Raw genomic sequence first — 22,466 nt, 5'->3', positions numbered from 1 at the left:
TCTCCATACGTCCTTAATTGCTAAGTTCTGACTAATTGTTTTGAACATCTTAGCATCTTTGTTATCTCTTATGTTTTAACTGTTTAGTACTCAGTCTATCCAAGGGACAATGCAGAGCCATATTAAAATCTCCCCCTAGAACTAGGTGACCTTCATAAAAAGGGAAAATTTTGGATTGTAACATACCCCAGAATTCTGGATCAAAAGTATTAGGTGCATAGATATTACAGAATGTGAAGATCGTTTTAAGAATTTTAGCTTTCAACATCACATATCTCCCCTCCGGATCTACCACTGTATGAGTAACCTCCATATTAATCCTTTTTCCTACCAGGATAACCACACCCTTCTTCCTCCCAACGCTTGGAGAAAAAAAAATTTCCTTCACCCAGGAAGTCTTAAGCTTCAGAGTTTCTTCATGACTTAAATGGGTTTCCTGAAGAAACGCTATATCGGTACCAAGCTTCCTTAAATGGGTGAGAATTGATTTTCTTTTAATAACAGAATTTATGTTTACCTGATAAATTACTTTCTCCAACGGTGTGTCCGGTCCACGGCGTCATCCTTACTTGTGGGATATTCTCTTCCCCAACAGGAAATGGCAAAGAGCCCAGCAAAGCTGGTCACATGATCCCTCCTAGGCTCCGCCTTCCCCAGTCATTCGACCGACGTAAAGGAGGAATATTTGCATAGGAGAAATCATATGATACCGTGGTGACTGTAGTTAAAGAAAATAAAATATCAGACCTGATTAAAAAACCAGGGCGGGCCGTGGACCGGACACACTGTTGGAGAAAGTAATTTATCAGGTAAACATAAATTCTGTTTTCTCCAACATAGGTGTGTCCGGTCCACGGCGTCATCCTTACTTGTGGGAACCAATACCAAAGCTTTAGGACACGGATGATGGGAGGGAGCAAATCAGGTCACCTAGATGGAAGGCACCACGGCTTGCAAAACCTTTCTCCCAAAAATAGCCTCAGAAGAAGCAAAAGTATCAAATTTGTAAAATTTGGTAAAAGTGTGCAGTGAAGACCAAGTCGCTGCCTTACATATCTGATCAACAGAAGCCTCATTCTTGAAGGCCCATGTGGAAGCCACGGCCCTAGTGGAATGAGCTGTGATTCTTTCAGGAGGCTGCCGTCCGGCAGTCTCATAAGCCAATCTGATGATGCTTTTAAGCCAAAAAGAGAGAGAGGTAGAAGTTGCTTTTTGACCTCTCCTTTTACCAGAATAAACAACAAACAAGGAAGATGTTTGTCTGAAATCCTTTGTAGCATCTAAATAGAATTTTAGAGCACGAACTACATCCAAATTGTGCAACAAACGTTCCTTCTTTGAAACTGGATTCGGACACAAAGAAGGCACGACTATCTCCTGGTTAATGTTTTTGTTAGAAACAACTTTCGGAAGAAAACCAGGTTTAGTACGCAAAACCACCTTATCTGCATGGAACACCAGATAAGGAGGAGAACACTGCAGAGCAGATAACTCTGAAACTCTTCTAGCAGAAGAAATTGCAACCAAAAACAAAACTTTCCAAGATAATAACTTAATATCTACGGAATGTAAGGGTTCAAACAGAACCCCCTGAAGAACTGAAAGAACTAAATTGAGACTCCAAGGAGGAGTCAAAGGCTTATAAACAGGCTTGATTCTAACCAGAGCCTGAACAAAAGCTTGAACATCTGGCACAGCCGCCAGCTTTTTGTGAAGTAAAACAGATAAAGCAGAAATCTGTCCCTTCAAAGAACTTGCAGATAATCCTTTCTCCAAACCTTCTTGAAGAAAGGATAGAATCTTAGGAATTTCTATCTTGTTCCATGGGAATCCTTTAGATTCACACCAACAGATATATTTTTTCCATATTTTATGGTAGATTTTTCTAGTTACAGGCTTTCTGGCCTGAACAAGAGTATCAATGACAGAATCTGAGAACCATCGCTTTGATAAAATCAAGCGTTCAATCTCCAAGCAGTCAGTTGGAGTGAGGCCAGATTCGGATGTTCGAACGGACCTTGAACAAGAAGGTCCTGTCTCAAAGGTAGCTTCCATGGTGGAGCCGATGACATATTCACCAGGTCTGCATACCAAGTCCTGCGTGGCCACGCAGGAGCTATCAAGATCACCGATGCCCTCTCCTGATTGATCCTGGCTACCAGCCTGGGGATGAGAGGAAACGGTGGGAATACATAAGCTAGGTTGAAGGTCCAAGGTGCTACTAGTGCATCTACTAGAGTCGCCTTGGGATCCCTGGATCTGGACCCGTAGCAAGGAACCTTGAAGTTCTGACGAGAGGCCATCAGATCCATGTCTGGAATGCCCCACAATTGAGTAATTTGGGCAAAGATTTCCGGATGGAGTTCCCACTCCCCCGGATGAAATGTCTGACGACTCAGAAAATCCGCTTCCCAGTTTTCCACTCCTGGGATGTGGATTGCAGACAAGTGGCAGGAGTGAGTCTCCGCCCATTGAATGATTTTGGTCACTTCTTCCATCGCCAGGGAACTCCTTGTCCCCCCCTGATGGTTGATATACGCGACAGTCGTCATGTTGTCTGATTGAAACCGTATGAATTTGGCCTTTGCAAGCTGAGGCCAAGCCTTGAGAGCATTGAATATCGCTCTCAGTTCCAGAATATTTATCGGGAGAAGAGATTCTTCCCGAGACCAAAGACCCTGAGCTTTCAGGGGTTCCCAGACCGCGCCCCAGCCCACCAGACTGGCGTCGGTCGTGACAATGACCCACTCTGGTCTGCGGAAGCTCATCCCCTGTGACAGGTTGTCCAGGGTCAGCCACCAACGGAGTGAATCTCTGGTCCTCTGATCTACTTGTATCGTCGGAGACAAGTCTGTATAATCCCCATTCCACTGACTGAGCATGCACAGTTGTAATGGTCTCAGATGAATTCGCGCAAAAGGAACTATGTCCATTGCCGCGACCATCAAACCTATTACTTCCATGCACTGCGCTATGGAAGGAAGAGGAACAGAATGAAGTACTTGACAAGAGCTTAGAAGTTTTGATTTTCTGGCCTCTGTCAGAAAAATCCTCATTTCTAAGGAGTCTATTATTGTTCCCAAGAAGGGAACTCTTGTTGACGGAGAAAGAGAACTTTTTTCTACGTTCACTTTCCACCCGTGAGATCTGAGAAAGGCCAGGACAATGTCCGTATGAGCCTTTGCTTGTGGTAGGGACGACGCTTGAATCAGTATGTCGTCCAAGTAAGGTACTACTGCAATGCCCCTTGGTCGTAGCACCGCTAGAAGGGACCCTAGTACCTTTGTGAAAATTCTTGGAGCAGTGGCTAATCCGAATGGAAGTGCCACAAACTGATAATGCTTGTCCAGAAAGGCGAACCTTAGGAACCGATGATGTTCCTTGTGGATAGGAATATGTAGATACGCATCCTTTAAATCCACCGTGGTCATGAATTGACCTTCCTGGATGGAAGGAAGAATTGTCCGAATGGTTTCCATTTTGAACGATGGAACCTTGAGAAACTTGTTTAGGATCTTGAGATCTAAGATTGGTCTGAATGTTCCCTCTTTTTTGTGAACTATGAACAGATTGGAGTAGAATCCCATCCCTTGTTCTCCTAATGGAACAGGATGAATCACTCCCATTTTTAACAGGTCTTCTACACAATGTAAGAATGCCTGTCTTTTTATGTGGTCTGAAGACAATTGAGACCTGTGGAACCTCCCCCTTGGGGGTAGCTCCTTGAATTCCAGAAGATAACCTTGGGAGACTATTTCTAGCGCCCAAGGATCCAGAACATCTCTTGCCCAAGCCTGAGCGAAGAGAGAAAGTCTGCCCCCCACCAGATTCGGTCCCGGATCGGGGGCCAACATCTCATGCTGTCTTGGTAGCAGTGGCAGGTTTCTTGGCCTGCTTACCTTTGTTCCAGCCTTGCATTGGCCTCCAGGCTGGCTTGGTTTGAGAAGTATTACCCTCTTGCTTAGAGGATGTAGCACTTGGGGCTGGTCCGTTTCTGCGAAAGGGACGAAAATTTGGTTTATTTTTAGCCTTGAAAGACCTATCCTGAGGAAGGGCGTGGCCCTTACCCCCAGTGATATCAGAAATAATCTCTTTCAAGTCAGGGCCAAACAGCGTTTTCCCCTTGAAAGGTATGTTAAGCAATTTGTTCTTGGAAGACGCATCCGCTGACCAAGATTTTAGCCAAAGCGCTCTGCGCGCCACAATAGCAAACCCAGAATTTTTCGCCGCTAATCTAGCCAATTGCAAAGTGGCGTCTAAAGTAAAAGAGTTAGCCAATTTGAGAGCATGAATTCTGTCCATAATCTCCTCATAAGAAGAATCTTTATTGAGCGACTTTTCTAGTTCATCGAACCAGAAACACGCTGCTGTAGTGACAGGAACCATGCATGAAATTGGTTGTAGAAGGTAACCTTGCTGAACAAACATCTTTTTAAGCAAACCCTCTAATTTTTTATCCATAGGATCTTTGAAAGCACAACTATCCTCTATAGGGATAGTAGTGCGTTTGTTTAGAGTAGAAACCGCCCCCTCGACCTTGGGGACTGTCTGCCATAAGTCCTTTCTGGGGTCGACCATAGGAAACAATTTCTTAAATATAGGGGGAGGGACAAAAGGTATGCCGGGCCTTTCCCATTCTTTGTGTACAATGTCCGCCACCCGCTTGGGTATAGGAAAAGCTTCGGGGGGCCCCGGGACCTCTAGGAACTTGTCCATCTTACATAATTTCTCTGGAATGACCAAATTCTCACAATCATCCAGAGTAGATAACACCTCCTTAAGCAGAGCGCGGAGATGTTCCAATTTAAATTTGAATGTAATCACATCAGGTTCAGCTTGTTGAGAAATTTTCCCTGAATCTGAAATTTATCCCTCAGACAAAACCTCCCTGGCCCCCTCAGACTGGTGTAGGGGCACTTCAGAACCAATATCATCAGCGTCCTCATGCTCTTCAGTATTTTCTAAAACAGAGCAGTCGCGCTTTCGCTGATAAGTGGGCATTTTGGCTAAAATGTTTTTGATAGAATTATCCATTACAGCCGTTAATTGTTGCATAGTAAGGAGTATTGGCGCACTAGATGTACTAGGGGCCTCCTGTGTGGGCAAGACTGGCGTAGACGAAGGAGGGGATGATGCAGTACCATGCTTACTCCCCTCACTTGAGGAATCATCTTGGGCATCATTTTCTCTAAATTTTGTGTCACATAAATCACATCTATTTAAATGAGAAGGAACCTTGGCTTCCCCACATACAGAACATAGTCTATCTGATAGTTCAGACATGTTAAACAGGCATAAACTTGATAAAGTACAAAAAACGTTTTAAAATAAAACCGTTACTGTCACTTTAAATTTTAAACTGAACACACTTTATTACTGAAAATGTGAAAAAGTATGAAGGAATTGTTCAAAATTCACCAAAATTTCACCACAGTGTCTTAAAGCCTTAAAAGTATTGCACACCAAATTTGAAAGCTTTAACCCTTAAAATAACGGAACCGGAGCCGTTTTTATATTTAACCCCTATACAGTCCCTGGTATCTGCTTTGCTGAGACCCAACCAAGCCCAAAGGGGAATACGATACCAAATGACGCCTTCAGTAAGCTTTTTCTATGTATCTGAGCTCCTCACACATGCATCTGCATGTCATGCTTCCCAAAAACAACTGCGCAATAGAGGCGCGAAAATGAGGCTCTGCCTAAGATTAGAGAAGGCCCCCAGTGAAAAAGGTGTCCAATACAGTGCCTGCCGGTTATTTTACATAATTCCCAAGAATAAAATAACTCCTCAAAAGTATGAAGTATTAAAAATGCTTATATATCAATTGTTTTAGCCCAGAAAAATGTCTACCAGTCTTTAAAGCCCTTGTGAAGCCCTTTATTCTTATTTAATAAAAATGGCTTACCGGATCCCATAGGGAAAATGACAGCTTCCAGCATTACCAAGTCTTGTTAGAAATGTGTCATACCTCAAGCAGCAAAAGTCTGCTCACTGTTTCCCCCAACTGAAGTTAATTCCTCTCAACAGTCCTGTGTGGAAACAGCCATCGATTTTAGTAACGGTTGCTAAAATCATTTTCCTCTTACAAACAGAAATCTTCATCTCTTTTCTGTTTCAGAGTAAATAGTACATACCAGCACTATTTTAAAATAACAAACTCTTGATTGAAGAATAAAAACTACATTTAAACACCAAAAAACTCTAAGCCATCTCCGTCGAGATGTTGCCTGTACAACGGCAAAGAGAATGACTGGGGAAGGCGGAGCCTAGGAGGGATCATGTGACCAGCTTTGCTGGGCTCTTTGCCATTTCCTGTTGGGGAAGAGAATATCCCACAAGTAAGGATGACGCCGTGGACCGGACACACCTATGTTGGAGAAAGGGGTAGTAATCCCACATTCCAGGAGACTATTTTAAAATTGACCATTATCTCTATTTCTTATTTGAAACGACATAGGAAAAGGGGGAAAAAAAAAACAACCCACACACATACCATAGGTTGGGGGGGGGGGGGATGGAACCCTATCTACAAAAGAACCCTGGATACAACTGCTTTGCATTCTTTAATATTGTAAAGAGGTGAGCTGATCTGATCAGCTATGTATCTGGGGAGTTCAATTCAATCATACATTTTTCTACCTCCTGAGGTGTGTCAAATATTTGAGCTTCGCCTTTAACTATGACTTTCAGTTTTAAAGGATAAATAATAGTAGCACGATAGACTTGCTGTATAAGTTTAGTACAAATTGGGGCTAGACCCCTTCTTTTTATTGATGTCTCCGCTGAATAATTCTGGAATAGCAATATTTTAGCTTCCCCTATATAGTATTGAAGTAGAGTTATCTTATCCTGAAAATGTAATAACTTTGCAATCACGGGTCTAGGCCTGTGATTTCCTTTGTTACCTAACAAGGGCCTTCCTATTCTATGCACTCTTTCAATTATTATTTGAGGGTAAGTTTGTGGAACCTTGAGAAGCTGAACTAATGAAAAAATGTTTAAGTCTTCGTACTGCTTTCCCTCTCGGACCCCGATAATCCGAATAAAGCGATTCTCGAGGTCTTCAATTCTGATCTGCATTTTAGTAATAGTTGTGGAGTTATAAAAATCTTGATTAGAATAAATATACAAATTTCAAAGAAGAATTACACATTAAATATGTTCTTCATAGATAAAACATTTAGACATAAAATAAAATAATACATCTATCACCAAATCATTAGATTAGATGCTTCTAAGTTAGAGCTATGCAGTGTGGTGAGATCTTCCAAATCTGACACTCTTTGCTCAACTTCATTAATTTGGTTAGAGAATTGTCTGATTTCCTGCATTAACACTGTAATATCTTGTTTTATCTCTAATTTAAGCGAGTCAAATTTAGGGGTCAAAGCCTCCGAAATTTTAATAACCAAGGTTTGAATATTAGTTTCTTCGTTTGAAGGAATTACATTTTTGGGGGCCGGGTGTACATCTACCGGAGTGTCTAAGATATTCTTAGCTATCTTTTCTCTCTGCTTTGCTGCCATAACTGGCAGGGTAGTCCTAGTGTGCGTGTAAAGAAATTTATCCATGTGATGGGAATAGTGAATAGGGGTGAAGGTTAATCAATCTAGGGGGAAAATCCTCCCAGTGCTCATAAATTTGAAAAGTGAAGAAAAAAAAAAAAATAAAATAAAAAAAAAAAAAGGGGGGGGGGGGGGGGGTAGGAGAAAAGTGAAAAGATTAAGGACGTGAAGGAGTGCTCATGGGATTCAGTGATCCAAAATACGTATAAGACTCGCTCACCCAGTCATGGACCGAAGGAGAGTAAAATAATCTCAACAGTAAGACAATCTTCCAAAAAACATAATTTATGCTTACCTGATAAATGTATTTCTCTTGTGGTGTATCCAGTCCACTGATCATCCAGAGCTGTCTATATAGCTCCTCCCCTAACTGCCACCTCCAGTCATTCGACCGAAGACAAGCAAGAGAAAGGAGAAACTATAGGGTGCAGTGGTGACTAGTTTAAAGTTAAAAAATACCTGCCTTAAAATGACAGGGCGGGCCGTGGACTGGATACACCACAAGAGAAATAAATTTATCAGGTAAGCATAAATTATGTTTTCTCTTGTAAGGTGTATCCAGTCCACGGATCATCCATTACTTGTGGGATACCAATACCAAAGCTAAAGTACACGGATGAAGGGAGGGACAAGGCAGGTACCACTGCCTGTAAAACCTGTCTCCCAAAAATAGCCTCCGAAGAAGCAAAAGTATCAAATTTATAAAATTTTGAAAAAGTATGAAGCGAAGACCAATTTGCCGCCTTGCAAATCTGTTCAACAGAAGCCTCATTTTTAAAGGCCCATGTGGAAGCCACAGCTCTAGTAGAATGAGCTGTAATCCTTTCTGGAGGCTGCTGGCCAGCAGTCTCATAAGCTAAGCGTATTATACTTCTTAGCCAAAACGAAAGAGAGGTTGCCGAAGCCTTTTGGCCTTTCCTCTGTCCAGAGTAGACAACAAACAAAGCAGATGTTTCATGAAAATCTTTAGTAGCTTGTAAATAAAACTTTAAAGCACGAACCACGTCAAGATTGTGTAATAGACGTTCCTTCTTTGAAGAAGGATTAGGACACAATGACGGAACAACAATCTCCTGATTGATATTCTTATTAGATACCACCTTAGGTAAAAACCCAGGTTTAGTACGCAAAACTACCTTATCTGCATGGAAGATCAGTTAAGGGGAATCACATTGTAAGGCAGATAACTCGGAAACTCTACGAGCCGAGGAAATAGCTACCAAAAATAGAAATTTCCAAGATAAAAGCTTGATATCTATGGAATGAAGAGGTTCAAACAGAACCCCTTGAAGAACTTTAAGAACCAAAATTTAAACTCTATGGCGGAGCAACAGGTTTAAACACAGGCTTGATTCTAACTAAAGCCTGACAAAATGCCTGAACGTCTGGAACATCCGCCAGACGCTTGTGCAAAAGAATAGACAGAGCAGAAATCTGTCCTTTTAAAGGAACTAGCTGACAATCCTTTTTCCAATCCTTCTTGGAGAAAAGATAATATCCTGGGAATCCTGACTTTACTCCATGAGTAACCCTTGGATTCGCACCAATAAAGATATTTACGCCATATCTTATGATAGATTTTCCTGGTGACAGGCTTTCGTGCCTGAATTAAGGTGTCAATGACTGACTCGGAGAAGCCACGCTTTGATAAGATCAAGCGTTCAATCTCCAGGCAGTCAGTCTCAGAGAAATTAGATTTGGATGGTTGAAAGGACCCTGAAGTAGAAGGTCCTGTCTCAGCGGCAGAGTCCATGGTGGAAAGGATGACATGTCCACCAGATCTGCATACCAAGTCCTGCGTGGCCACGCAGGCGCTATCAAGATCACTGATGCTCTCTCCTGCTTGATTTTGGCAATCAGACGAGGGAGCACGGTGGAAACACATAAGCCAGGTTGAAGGACCAAGGCGCTGCTAGAGCATCTATCAGCGTCGCCTTGGGATCCCTGGACCTGGATCCGTAACAAGGAAGTATGGCGTTCTGGCGAGACGCCATGAGATCCAGTTCTGGTTTGCCCCAACGATGAATCAATTGTGCAAACACCTCCGGATGGAGTTCCCACTCCCCCGGATGAAAAGTCTGTCGACTTAGAAAATCCGCCTCCCAGTTCTCTACACCTGGAATATGGATAGCTGATAGGTGGCAAGAGTGAATCTCTGCCCAGCAAATTATCTTTGAGACTTCCAACATCGCTAGGGAACTCCTTGTTCCCCCTTGATGGTTGATGTAAGCCACAGTCGTGATGTTGTCCGACTGAAATCTTATGAACCTCATTGTCGCTAGCTGAGGCCAAGCCTGAAGAGAATTGAATATCGCTCTTAGTTCCAGAATGTTTATCGGAAGGAGTGTCTCCTCCTGAGTCCACGATCCCTGAGCCTTCAGGGAGTTCCAGACTGCACCCCAGCCTAGAAGGCTGGCATCTGTCGTTACAATTGTCCAATCTGGCCTGTGAAAGGTCATACCTTTGGACAGATGGACCCAAGATAGCCACCAGAGAAGAGAATCCCTGGTCTCTTGATCCAGATTTAGTAGAGGGGACAAATCTATGTAATCCCCATTCCACTGACTGAGCATGCAGAGTTGCAGCGGTCTGAGATGTAGGCGGGCAAACGGCACTATGTCCATTGCCGCTACCATTAAGCCGATTACTTCCATACACTGAGCCACCGAAGGGCGAGAAGTGGAATAAAGAACACGGCAGGAATTTAGAAGTTTTGATAACCTGGTCTCTGTCAGGTAAATCCTCATTTCTACAGAATCTATTAGAGTTCCCAGAAAGGAGACTCTTGTGAGAGGGGATAGAGAACTCTTTTCTTCGTTCACTTTCCACCCATGCGACCTCAGAAATGCCAGAACTATGTCCGTATGAGACTTGGCAATTTGGAAATTTGACGCTTGTATCAGAATGTCGTCTAAATAAGGGGCCACTGCTATGCCCCGCGGCCTTAGGACCGTCAGAAGTGACCCCAGAACCTTGGGGCTGTAGCTAACCCAAAGGGAAGAGCTACAAACTGGTAATGCCTGTCTAGGAAGGCAAACCTGAGAAACCGATGATGATCTTTGTGTATCGGAATGTGAAGATAAGCATCCTTTAAATCCACTGTAGTCGTCATGTATTGACCCTCCTGGATCATAGGTAGGATGGTACGAATAGTCTCCATCTTGAATGATGGGACCCTGAGAAATTTGTTTAAGAGCTTGAGATCTAAGATTGGTCTGAAGGTTCCCTCTTTTTTGGGAACCACAAACAGATTTGAATAGAATCCTTGTCCCTCCTTTGGAACTGGGTGGATCACTCCCATAACTAGGAGGTCTTGAACACAGTGTAAAAATGCCTCTCTTTATCTGGTTTGCAGATAATTGTGAAAGGTGAAATCTCCCTTTTGGAGGGGAAGCCTTGAAGTCCAGAAGATATCCCTGGGATACAATTTCCAACGCCCAGGGATCCTGGACATCTCTTGCCCAAGCCTGGGCGAAGAGCGAAAGTCTGCCCCCTACTAGATCCGTTACCGGATCGGGGGTCAATCTTTCATGCTGTCTTAGAGGCAGCAGCAGGCTTTTTGGCCTGCTTACCTTTGTTCCAAGTCTGGTTAGGTCTCCAGACGGACTTGGACTGGGCAAAAGTTCCCTCTTGTTTTGTATTAGAGGAAGTTGATTCCGCACTCGCCTTGAAGTTTCGAAAGGCACGAAAATTAGTCTGTTTGGCCCTTGATTTGGAACTATCCTGAGGAAGGGCATGACCTTTTCCTCCAGTGATATCAGAAATTATCTCCTTCAAACCAGGCCCGAATAGGGTCTGCCCCTTGAAGGGAATATTGAGCAGCTTAGACTTTGAAGTAACGTCAGCTGACCATGATTTAAGCCATAGCGCCCTACGCGCCTGAATAGCAAAACCAGAATTCTTAGCCGTTAGTTTAGTCAAATGAACAATGGCATCAGAAACAAAAGAATTGGCTAGCTTAAGTGCTCTAAGCTTGTCAAGTATTTCATCCAATGGGGTCTCTACCTGTAAAGCCTCTTCCAGAGACTCAAACCAGAAAGCCGCAGCAGCAGTGACAGGGGCAATGATTGCAAGGGGCTGTAGAATAAAACCTTGTTGAATAAACATTTTCAAAAAAAGCACAACTGTCCTCGACACGGATAGTAGTATGCTTAGCTAGGATAGAAACTGATCCCTCCACCTTAGGGACCGTTTGCCATAAGTCCCGTGTGGCGGCATCTATTGGAAACATTTTCTTAAAAATAGGAGGGGGAGAGAACGGCACACCTGGTCTATCCCATTCCTTAGCAATAATTTCTGTAAACCTTTTAGGTATTAAAAAACATCAGTGTAAACAGGCACTGCATAGTATTTATCCAATCTGCACAATTTCTCTGGCACTGCAATTGTATCACAGTCATTCAGAGCAGCTAAAACCTCCCTGAGCAACACGCGGAGGTGTTCAAGCTTAAAATTTAAATGTTGACATATCAGAATCAGGTTGAATCCTCTTCCCTGAGTCAGAAAAATCACCCACAGAAAGAAGCTCTCCTTCCTCTGCATATTGTGAGGGAGTATCAGACATAGAAGAAATACAAAGCATACTGACGCTTTAGTAACTAACTCCAGAGCTGTCTCGCTTTCCCCGTAACCCAGGTAGTCTGGATAATACCGCTGACAGTGTATTATCCATGACTGCCGCCATGTCTTGTAAAGTAAACGACATGGGCGCGCTAGATGTATTTGGCGCCTCTTGAGCGTGAGTCCCTTAAGCGGGATTTAAAGGTTCTGACACGTGGAGTGAGTTAGTCGGCATAACTTCCCCCTCGTCAGATTCCTCTGGTGATAAATTTTTTAAAGACAGAATATGGTCTTTATTACTTAAAGTGAAATCAGTACACATTCTAAGAGGGGGTTCCACCATGGCTTCTAAACATAATGAACAAGGAGTTTCCTCTATGTCAGACATGTTTAAACAGACTAGCAATGAGACCAGCAAGCTTGGAAAACACTTTAAAGCAAGTTAACAAGCAAAAAATTTAAACGGTACTGTGCCTTTAAGAAAAATAAAAAAAAAAGGTCAGAATTTGAAAAACAGTGAAAAAAAGCAGTAAATCAAACGAAATTTTTACAGTGTGCATAATAAGCTAACAGAGCATTGCACCCACTTGCAAATGGATGATTAACCCCTTAGTTTAAAAAAAACGGATCAAAAAAACAATAGGCATTTTTTAACAGTCACAACAAACTGCCACAGCTCTGCTGTGGCCCTACCTTGCCATACAAACAACTTTGGAAAGCCCAAAAACCCTTTAGAGAGGTCCTATAGCATTCAGGGGACTCCTTGAGGGAAGCTGGATGTCTTAGTCTGCAAAAGTTACTGCGCAATTAAGCTCTAAATTAGGCCCCTCCCACTCATGTCTACACAGTGGGAGGCCTAAGAAAACTGGTTTTAGGCAAATTTAAGCCAGCCATGTGGAAAAGAACTAGGCCCCAATAAAGTTTTATCACCAAAACATATATAAAAAAGTTTAAGCACTCCCAGCAAACGTTTTATATGACAGGAATTGAAAAATAATAAGAGTATTACCTCTGACAGTAAGCATGATACCAGTCGCTATGAAATCACTGTAATCAGGCTTACCTTAAATAAATCTGGTATCCGCAGCATTTTCTAGCATTTACATTCCTCTAGAAAAAAAATAAACTGCACATACCTCATAGCAGGATAACCTACACACCATTCCCCAGCTGAAGTTACCTCTCTCTTCAGTTATGTGTGAGAACAGCAATGGATCTTAGTTACAACCTGCTAAGATCATTAGAGACCACAGGCAGATGATTCTTCTATTTTCTGCCTGGGACCAAAATAGTACAACTCCGGTACCATTTAAAAATAACAAACTTTTGAATTTAAGAAAAAACAACTACATTTCACCACATCTCTCTTACTGCTTCCATGCTTGTCGAGAGTTGCAAGAGAATGACTGGGGTGGCAGTTAGGGGAGGAGCTATATAAACAGCTCTGCTGTGGGAGATCCTCTTGCAACTTCCTGTTGGGAAGGATAAGATCCCACAAGTAATGGATGATCCGTGGACTGGATACACCTTACAAGAGAAATACTGTTTTGAACAGATTAGTTTTCCGGAGAAGGTGGCTATGCACAGCAAGGCTATATATCTAAATGCCCTTCCCCGCCTGATCACGCTGATACAATTTAACAAATGCTCTGTGTGTAGACAGATAGGAGCTTTTTGTTATATTCTAACTGTGAATGTAAATTCAGCCTTTAACCCTGATATAACTTTTGTGCATGCACAGGTTTATACATACTATTACAACACTTTTTCATGGGTAGTACGCTTCCGTGATCCCTGTTAACAACCAGTATATAAATGAACTAGTTAATCTTGCAAAATACTTATCTTCTATTACAGACTGTGCACTATATAATCCCGTCTGAGATCTAACTTACAATAGATAAGCAAAAGAACCCTTGAGAGAGAACAACCTCAGTGTTACTTAAACATTATATTTGATGTTACATCTTTTCCCATGTTGGCTCTAGGTAAGCATGTTTTTCTGAAATCTCTCCTATATACTTCAGAGAGAGACAATTTTCTGCGTATTTATACCCAAATTGATTTTTTAGACATATAAATAATTTTTGGTTACAAAATACTCGTGAGTGATAAGAGAAGCTGCTCCCCTGTTAGATTAATTGGCTCTTTTCTCTTTCTTTTCCCCTTCCTTCCCTTTCCCACTCTCCCTCTCCTCCCCCCTTTCCTCTTCTCTTTCAGAAATTGAAAACCTGAGCAGGGACAGGAAACTTTTACAAGAAAATAAATCTGCCTCAGCACTGCCAGGGAGTGGAGTAGGGCTTTCCTAACTATATGAACAGAGAACCTTTAAATATACATTAACTAGGCACTAAAGTCTTATAATATAACAAGAAGCGGGGTTCGTGTCCGGGCTTGGGCTGAAAATGGCCGCAAAACTGAGAGCTCTGGCAGATTCAATTATATTCCGCCATGTAATTAACATAGTTTGATGCATCCAGCATAGAATCTTGGATCATATGAAAGAGGATAGTTTGCTGGTTAAGGCAATACCTTTATTGTGCAACTTTAGGGTCTCTCAGACCGGACTGCTGTAGTTTATTCTTGGCGGCCTTCACGGAGGGAATTCCTCAGCACCCCCCCCCCCCGGGGAACCGGGTATATGGAGATATTTCCTAAATCTCCCTTTACATTACCTACAAGATTGAAAATGGAGGACATATTGGAGGCTATGCAGGGCTGGATGATCGATCTGGATCGCACAATACAAGCAAGATGCGACCGCCTTGTATCCCACATGGCCCTCATCCATACTAAGATGGAGGTATTCGGAAGCGGCAAAGAGGCGAACATGGAACACTCTGTGCTATGTGGCAATATGATTAATGACACAAGCCGGTGCATCGCTAAAGATGTGCCTGTTTGCGTGCAGCCGGGATCTTGTGTGAGTTCCTTACCTGCCTTGGGTCCTAACCGGGGGGATGCGGCCGGCTCTCTGGGGAGGGATCGAGGCGAGGTGCGAGAAGAGCTGATGACAGAGGAGGGCCTGAATGCTGCACTTGAGCTGCTGGCACCGGGACGTTTCTACTCACCGGACATGAGACTTTTGGTGCTGAAAGAAGGAGGTGGTTGGATTATGCACTCACCGCCCGTTAACCTGATACGGCTTGAAGAAGGAGTAGTTTCCTGGCTGCTCACAAGAGGTCAAGACACGAATGGAAATTGGGCCTTCCGGACCGGCATTGGGTAACTGGACATAGCCCCTGCTAGCATAGAGGGACAGTTGGTTAACTTTAGGTACCCGGTCTGGCCCTGAATAAAAGCTACCTATATATGATCACTGTTTCTTTCATTGGGACTAATGACGACTTTTTGGTCTGATGTGATTTTCGCAGCTATTTTACTCTCACTTATTTGACAGATCAGGGATGTGAGGTTGTGTGGTGTTTCATATTTCTTTAACCCTGCTCTATTAATACAAAATGTACAATGTGTTCCTTATTGAGTTGTAAATGGACTTTAGTGCCCAGCTTGCTGTGAATACCTGGAACTAAATTAGGATTGCATTTATTTTAGGCTTGTTCCCTTTAATGTATCAAATACAGAGAAAAAATATTAAGGTGGTGGGTCTGAGTCCATTATGACCCTTGGTGTTCAGGGGGGGACAACTCGTACCTCTAAACCAGTATTATTCTATATTTATTACTAAATCAAAGGGTTTTTAGAGGTTCTACTTATGTTCTTATGGTCTGTTGGTTTATACAAATAAGTGTCCCCCTGCAATAGTAACTAGAGTAATTGGTATATTATCCTCTAGGGTTGAAGTATATAGGTCTCACTACAGCTGGGAAATGAACACACACAGATATATGTCCTGATATTACATTCCAATAGAAAATGGGTAATGCATATGGTTTAGTAGTGAACTGTATGCAGTATGTGGAGACTTTAATGTAAAAATGCATATATAGCAATATTTCACCCTTCTTTGAAGATCAGTAAAAACTAGTAAGGAATTTTATGTACATTTGTTATCTTCAGGATGGCATTTAGAAAATAAGACATACTGTATAGAATTTGTACTTTTAATTTTCTTGTTCTGTTGTGCATCTTATGGACATATAATGGCCTACTTTTTCCTAAGTTAGAGTTCCTATACGTAAACTAGGCCGCACACTTAGCGCATGTTAATTTAGAAATTTGATGTCCAATCGAAAATCCCATGCACTTATGTGAAAATGAGGTAATACTCATGGCTTGAAGCTATACACTTGGATTGAGTTAAGTCCAGAATCTTCAGATGTAAAGACATGCTTGTTTAATTCACCTTGTAAAATTTAATATTGTCAAATGGGCATGTTGCCATGCTATTGCTTTATGAAGTTTTTACTTTTGTTTGACATTTTACCTCAAAAATTAAAAAAAAAAATATAACAAGAAGCAATCACATCTGAAATGCTAGGTATTTGGTCAATAATATAGGAGAACCGCTCAGTTATATATCCCTACATCTGTCAGTTTGCAATAAATACAGTCTGCTACTCTTAGTTAAGGATTATTACCTGTTTAATATTTATCAGCCATAAAATACAATTTATAAAGGTTTGAAAATTAAGTTCAGAACAAAATTTTTCACAACATTTTTGATTTGTCTAACAATATAAACTCCACTTGAAACCAGCATATGCTTATACATAGCCAGGGTATATTTAAGTAATACATTTTTCAATATCAGACTAGCAAAGATCAAAAATATACTGTAATGGTACATAGAGACAGCATATTGTTCACAGCTTAACTAAAGCAAGGATAATGTGTTTCTACTAATGCTTTCAGTCTGCTAGCTGCAGACACTACTAAAAAGTCTGATGAGGTGGGAGAAAAAAAAAAAGATGGAATAGGCAGTTCCCGTACTTTTAATTGCTTGGTCAAACTAGGCTCCCTTTCTCAATTATATTACTTGCTGCCTGTGTCAGATAGGAAAAAAACATAATTTATGTAAGAACTTACCTGATAAATTCATTTCTTTCATATTAGCAAGAGTCCATGAGCTAGTGATGTATGGGATATACATTCCTACCAGGAGGGGCAAAGTTTCCCAAACCTCAAAATGCCTATAAATACACCCCTCACCACACCCACAATTCAGTTTAACTAATAGCCAAGAAGTGGGGTGATAAAAAAGTGCGAAAGCATATAAAATAAGGAATTGGAATAATTGTGCTTTATACAAAATCATAACCACCACAAAAAAAGGGCGGGCCTCATGGACTCTTGCTAATATGAAAGAAATGAATTTATCAGGTAAGTTCTTACATAAATTATGTTTTCTTTCATGTAATTAGCAAGAGTCCATGAGCTAGTGATGTATGGGATAATGACTACCCAAGATGTGGATCTTTCCACACAAGAGTCACTAGAGAGGGAGGGATAAAATAAAGACAGCCAATTCCTGCTGAAAATAATCCACACCCAAAATAAAGTTTAACGAAAAACATAAGCAGAAGATTCAAACTGAAACCGCTGCCTGAAGTACTTTTCTACCAAAAACTGCTTCAGAAGAAGAAAATACATCAAAATGGTAGAAATTAGTAAAAGTATGCAAAGAGGACCAAGTTGCTGCTTTGCAGATCTGGTCAACCGAAGCTTCATTCCTAAACGCCCAGGAAGTAGAAACTGACCTAGTAGAATGAGCTGTAATTCTCTGAGGCGGAGTTTTACCCGACTCAACATAGGCAAGATGAATTAAAGATTTCAACCAAGATGCCAAAGAAATGGCAGAAGCTTTCTGGCCTTTTCTAAAACCGGAAAAGATAACAAATAGACTAGAAGTCTTACGAAAAGATTTCGTAGCTTCAACATAATATTTCAAAGCTCTAACAACATCCAAAGAATGCAACGATTTCTCCTTAGAATTCTTAGGATTAGGACATAATGAAGGAACCACAATTTCTCTACTAATGTTGTTGGAATTCACAACTTTGGGTAAAAATTCAAAAGAAGTTCGCAACACCGCCTTATCCTGATGAAAAATCAGAAAAGGAGACTCACAAGAAAGAGCAGATAATTCAGAAACTCTTCTGGCAGAAGAGATGGCCAAAAGGAACAAAACTTTCCAAGAAAGTAATTTAAAGTCCAATGAATGCATAGGTTCAAACGGAGGAGCTTGAAGAGCTCCCAGAACCAAATTCAAACTCCAAGGAGGAGAAATTGACTTAATGACAGGTTTTATACGAACCAAAGCTTGTACAAAATAATGAATATCAGGAAGAATAGCAATCTTTCTGTGAAAAAGAACAGAAAGAGCAGAGATTTGTCCTTTCAAAGAACTTGCGGACAAACCCTTATCTAAACCATCCTGAAGAAACTGTAAAATTCTCGGTATTCTAAAAGAATGCCAGGAAAAATGATGAGAAAGACACCAAGAAATATAAGTCTTCCAGACTCTATAATATATCTCTCGAGATACAGATTTATGAGCCTGTAACATAGTATTAATCACAGAGTCAGAGAAACCTCTTTGACCAAGAATCAAGCGTTCAATCTCCATACCTTTAAATTTAAGGATTTCAGATCCTGATGGAAAAAAGGACCTTGTGACAGAAGGTCTGGTCTTAACGGAAGAGTCCACGGTTGGCAAGAGGCCATCCGGACAAGATCCGTATACCAAAACCTGTGAGGCCATGCCGGAGCTACCAGCAGAACAAACGAGCATTCCTTCAGAATCTTGGAGATTACTCTTGGAAGAAGAACTAGAGGCGGAAAGATATAGGCAGGATGATACTTCCAAGGAAGTGATAATGCATCCACTGCCTCCGCCTGAGGATCCCGGGATCTGGACAGATACCTGGGAAGTTTCTTGTTTAGATGGGACGCCATCAGATCTATTTCTGGAAATTCCCACATTTGAACAATCTGAAGAAATACCTCTGGGTGAAGAGACCATTCGCCCGGATGCAACGTTTGGTGACTGAGATAATCCGCTTCCCAATTGTCTACACCTGGGATATGAACCGCAGAGATTAGACAGGAGCTGGATTCCGCCCAAACCAAAATTCGAGATACTTCTTTCATAGCCAGAGGACTGTGAGTCCCTCCTTGATGATTGATGTATGCCACAGTTGTGACATTGTCTGTCTGAAAACAAATGAACGATTCTCTCTTCAGAAGAGGCCAAAACTGAAGAGCTCTGAAAATTGCACGGAGTTCCAAAATATTGATCGGTAATCTCACCTCCTGAGATTCCCAAACTCCTTGTGCCGTCAGAGATCCCCACACAGCTCCCCAACCTGTGAGACTTGCATCTGTTGAAATTACAGTCCAGGTCGGAAGCACAAAAGAAGCCCCCTGAATTAAACGATGGTGATCTGTCCACCATGTTAGAGAGTGTCGAACAATCGGTTTTAAAGATATTAATTGAAATATCTTTGTGTAATCCTTGCACCATTGCTTCAGCATACAGAGCTGAAGAGGTCGCATGTGAAAACGAGCAAAGGGGATCGCGTCCGATGCAGCAGTCATAAGACCTAGAATTTCCATGCATAAGGCTACCGAAGGGAATGATTGTGACTGAAGGTTTCGACAAGCTGCAATCAACTTTAGACGTCTCTTGTCTGTTAAAGACAGAGTCATGGACACTGAATCCATCTGGAAACCCAGAAAGGTTACCCTTGTCTGAGGAATCAAAGAACTTTTTGGTAAATTGATCCTCCAACCATGATCTTGAAGAAACAACACAAGTCGATTCGTATGAGATTCTGCTAAATGTAAAGACTGAGCAAGTACCAAGATATCGTCCAAATAAGGAAATACCACAATACCCTGTTCTCTGATTACAGACAGCAGGGCACCGAGAACCTTTGTAAAAATTCTTGGAGCTGTAGCTAGGCCAAACGGCAGAGCCACAAATTGGTAATGCTTGTCCAGAAACGAGAATCTCAGGAACTGATAATGATCTGGATGAATCGGAATATACAGATATGCATCCTGTAAATCTATTGTGGACATATAATTCCCTTGCTGAACAAAAGGTAAGATAGTCCTTACAGTTACCATCTTGAACGTTGGTATCCTTACATAACGATTCAATATTTTTAGATCCAGAACTGGTCTGAAAGAATTCTCCTTCTTTGGTACAATGAAGAGATTTGAATAAAACCCCATCCCCTGTTCCGGGAATTGGAACTGGCATAATTACTCCAGTCAACTCTAGATCTGAAACACATTTCAGAAATGCTTGAGCTTTTACTGGATTTACTGGGACACGGGAAAGAAAAAATCTCTTTGCAGGAGGTCTCAACTTGAAACCAATTCTGTACCCTTCTGAAACAATGCTCTGAATCCAAAGATTGTGAACAGAATTGATCCAAATTTCCTTGAAAAAACGTAACCTGCCCCCTACCAGCTGAGCTGGAATGAGGGCCACACCTTCATGTGGACTTAGAAGCAGGCTTTGCCTTTCTAGCTGGCTTGGATTTATTCCAGACTGGAGATGGTCTCCAAACTGAAACTGCTCCTGAGGATGAAGGATCAGGCTTTTGTTCTTTGTTGAAACGAAAGGAACGAAAACGATTATTAGCCCTGTTTTTACCTTTAGATTTTTTATCCTGTGGTAAAAAAGTTCCTTTCCCACCAGTAACAGTTGAAATAATGGAATCCAACTGAGAACCAAATAATTTGTTACCCTGGAAAGAAATGGAAAGTAAAGTTGATTTAGAAGCCATATCAGCATTCCAAGTTTTAAGCCATAAAGCTCTTCTAGCTAAAATAGCTAGAGACATAAACCTGACATCAACTCTGATAATATCAAAAATGGCATCACAGATAAAATTATTAGCATGCTGAAGAATAATAATATCATGAGAATCACGATGTGTTACTTGTTGCGCTAAAGTTTCCAACCAAAAAGTTGAAGCTGCAACAACATCAGCCAAAGATATAGCAGGTCTAAGAAGATTACCTGAACACAGATCAGCTTTTCTTAGAAAGGATTCAATTTTCCTATCTAGAGGATCCTTAAACTTAGTACCATCTGACGTAGGAATAGTAGTACGTTTAGCAAGGGTAGAAATAGCCCCATCAACTTTAGGGATCTTGTCCCAAAATTCTAATCTGTCAGACGGCACAGGATATAATTGCTTAAAACGTTTAGAAGGAGTAAATGAATTACCCAAATTATCCCATTCTTTGGAAATTACTGCAGAAATAGCATTAGGAACAGGAAAAACTTCTGGAATAACCACAGGAGCTTTAAATACCTTATCTAAACGTTTAGAATTAGTATCAAGAGGACCAGAATCCTCTATTTCTAAAGCAATTAGTACTTCTTTAAGTAAAGAACGAATAAATTCCATTTTAAATAAATATGAAGATTTATCAGCATCAACCTCTGAGACAGAATCCTCTGAACCAGAGGAATCATCAGAATCAGAATGATGATGTTCATTTAAAAATTCATCTGTAGGGAGAGAAGTTTTAAAAGATTTTTTACGTTTACTAGAAGGAGAAATAACAGACATAGCCTTCTTTATGGATTCAGAAACAAAATCTCTTATATTATCAGGAACATTCTGCACCTTAGATGTTGAAGGAACTGCAACAGGCAATGGTACTTTACTAAAGGAAATATTATCTGCTTTAACAAGTTTGTCATGACAATCAATACAAACAACAGCTGGAGGAATAGCTACCAAAAGTTTACAGCAGATACACTTAGCTTTGGTAGATTCAGCACTTGACAGCTATTTTCCTGTAGTATCTTCTGACTCAGATGCAACGTGAGACATCTTGCAATATGTAAGAGAAAAAACAACATATATATAAAGCAAAATTGATCAAATTCCTTAAATGACAGTTTCAGGAATGGGAAAAAATGCCAAAGAACAAGCTTCTAGCAACCAGAAGCAATAAAAAAAATGAGACTTAAATAATGTGGAGACAAAAGAGACGCCCATATTTTTTCGCGCCAAATAAGACGCCCACATTATTTGGCGCCTAAATGCTTTCTGGCGCCAAAAATGACGCCACGTCCGGAACGCCGACATTTTTGGCGCAAAATAACGTCAAAAAATGACGCAACTTCCGGCGACACGTATGACGCCGGAAACGGAATTTTTGCGCCAAAAAAGTCCGCGCCAAGAATGACGCAATAAAATGAAGCATTTTCAGCCCCCGCGAGCCTAACAGCCCACAGGGAAAAAGTCAAATTGAAAGGTAAGAAAAATGTTAAATTAAAATGCATTATCCCAAATATGAAACTGACTGTCTGAAAATAAGGAAAGTTGAACATTCTGAGTCAAGGCAAATAAATGTTTGAATACATATATTTAGAACTTTATAAACAAAGTGCCCAACCATAGCTA

At 41.2% G+C, this 22,466-nt stretch overlaps 1 protein-coding gene across 2 annotated transcripts in view; it reads right to left on the bottom strand.

Annotated features, from left to right (window-relative positions):
- The window catches only part of LOC128649537 (N-acetyllactosaminide beta-1,3-N-acetylglucosaminyltransferase 3-like), a 91,582-nt gene that overhangs the window by 34,417 nt on the left and 34,699 nt on the right, over positions 1-22,466 (bottom strand). The window contains exon 1 of one of the 2 annotated variants that reach the window (XM_053702871.1): positions 15,063-15,122. The exons of the other annotated variant lie outside the window; for it this stretch is intronic. The gene's annotated coding sequence lies outside the window, so the exon portion shown is untranslated. Of the gene's footprint in view, positions 1-15,062; positions 15,123-22,466 lie in introns of those variants that run through there. 2 annotated transcript variants of the gene reach the window in all.

Source organism: Bombina bombina, chromosome 2, assembly GCF_027579735.1.
Source record: "Bombina bombina isolate aBomBom1 chromosome 2, aBomBom1.pri, whole genome shotgun sequence".
Taxonomy (NCBI): domain Eukaryota; kingdom Metazoa; phylum Chordata; class Amphibia; order Anura; family Bombinatoridae; genus Bombina; species Bombina bombina.
Note: the sequence above shows the minus strand (reverse complement) of the source record. Positions and strands in the feature narration are given on the sequence as shown.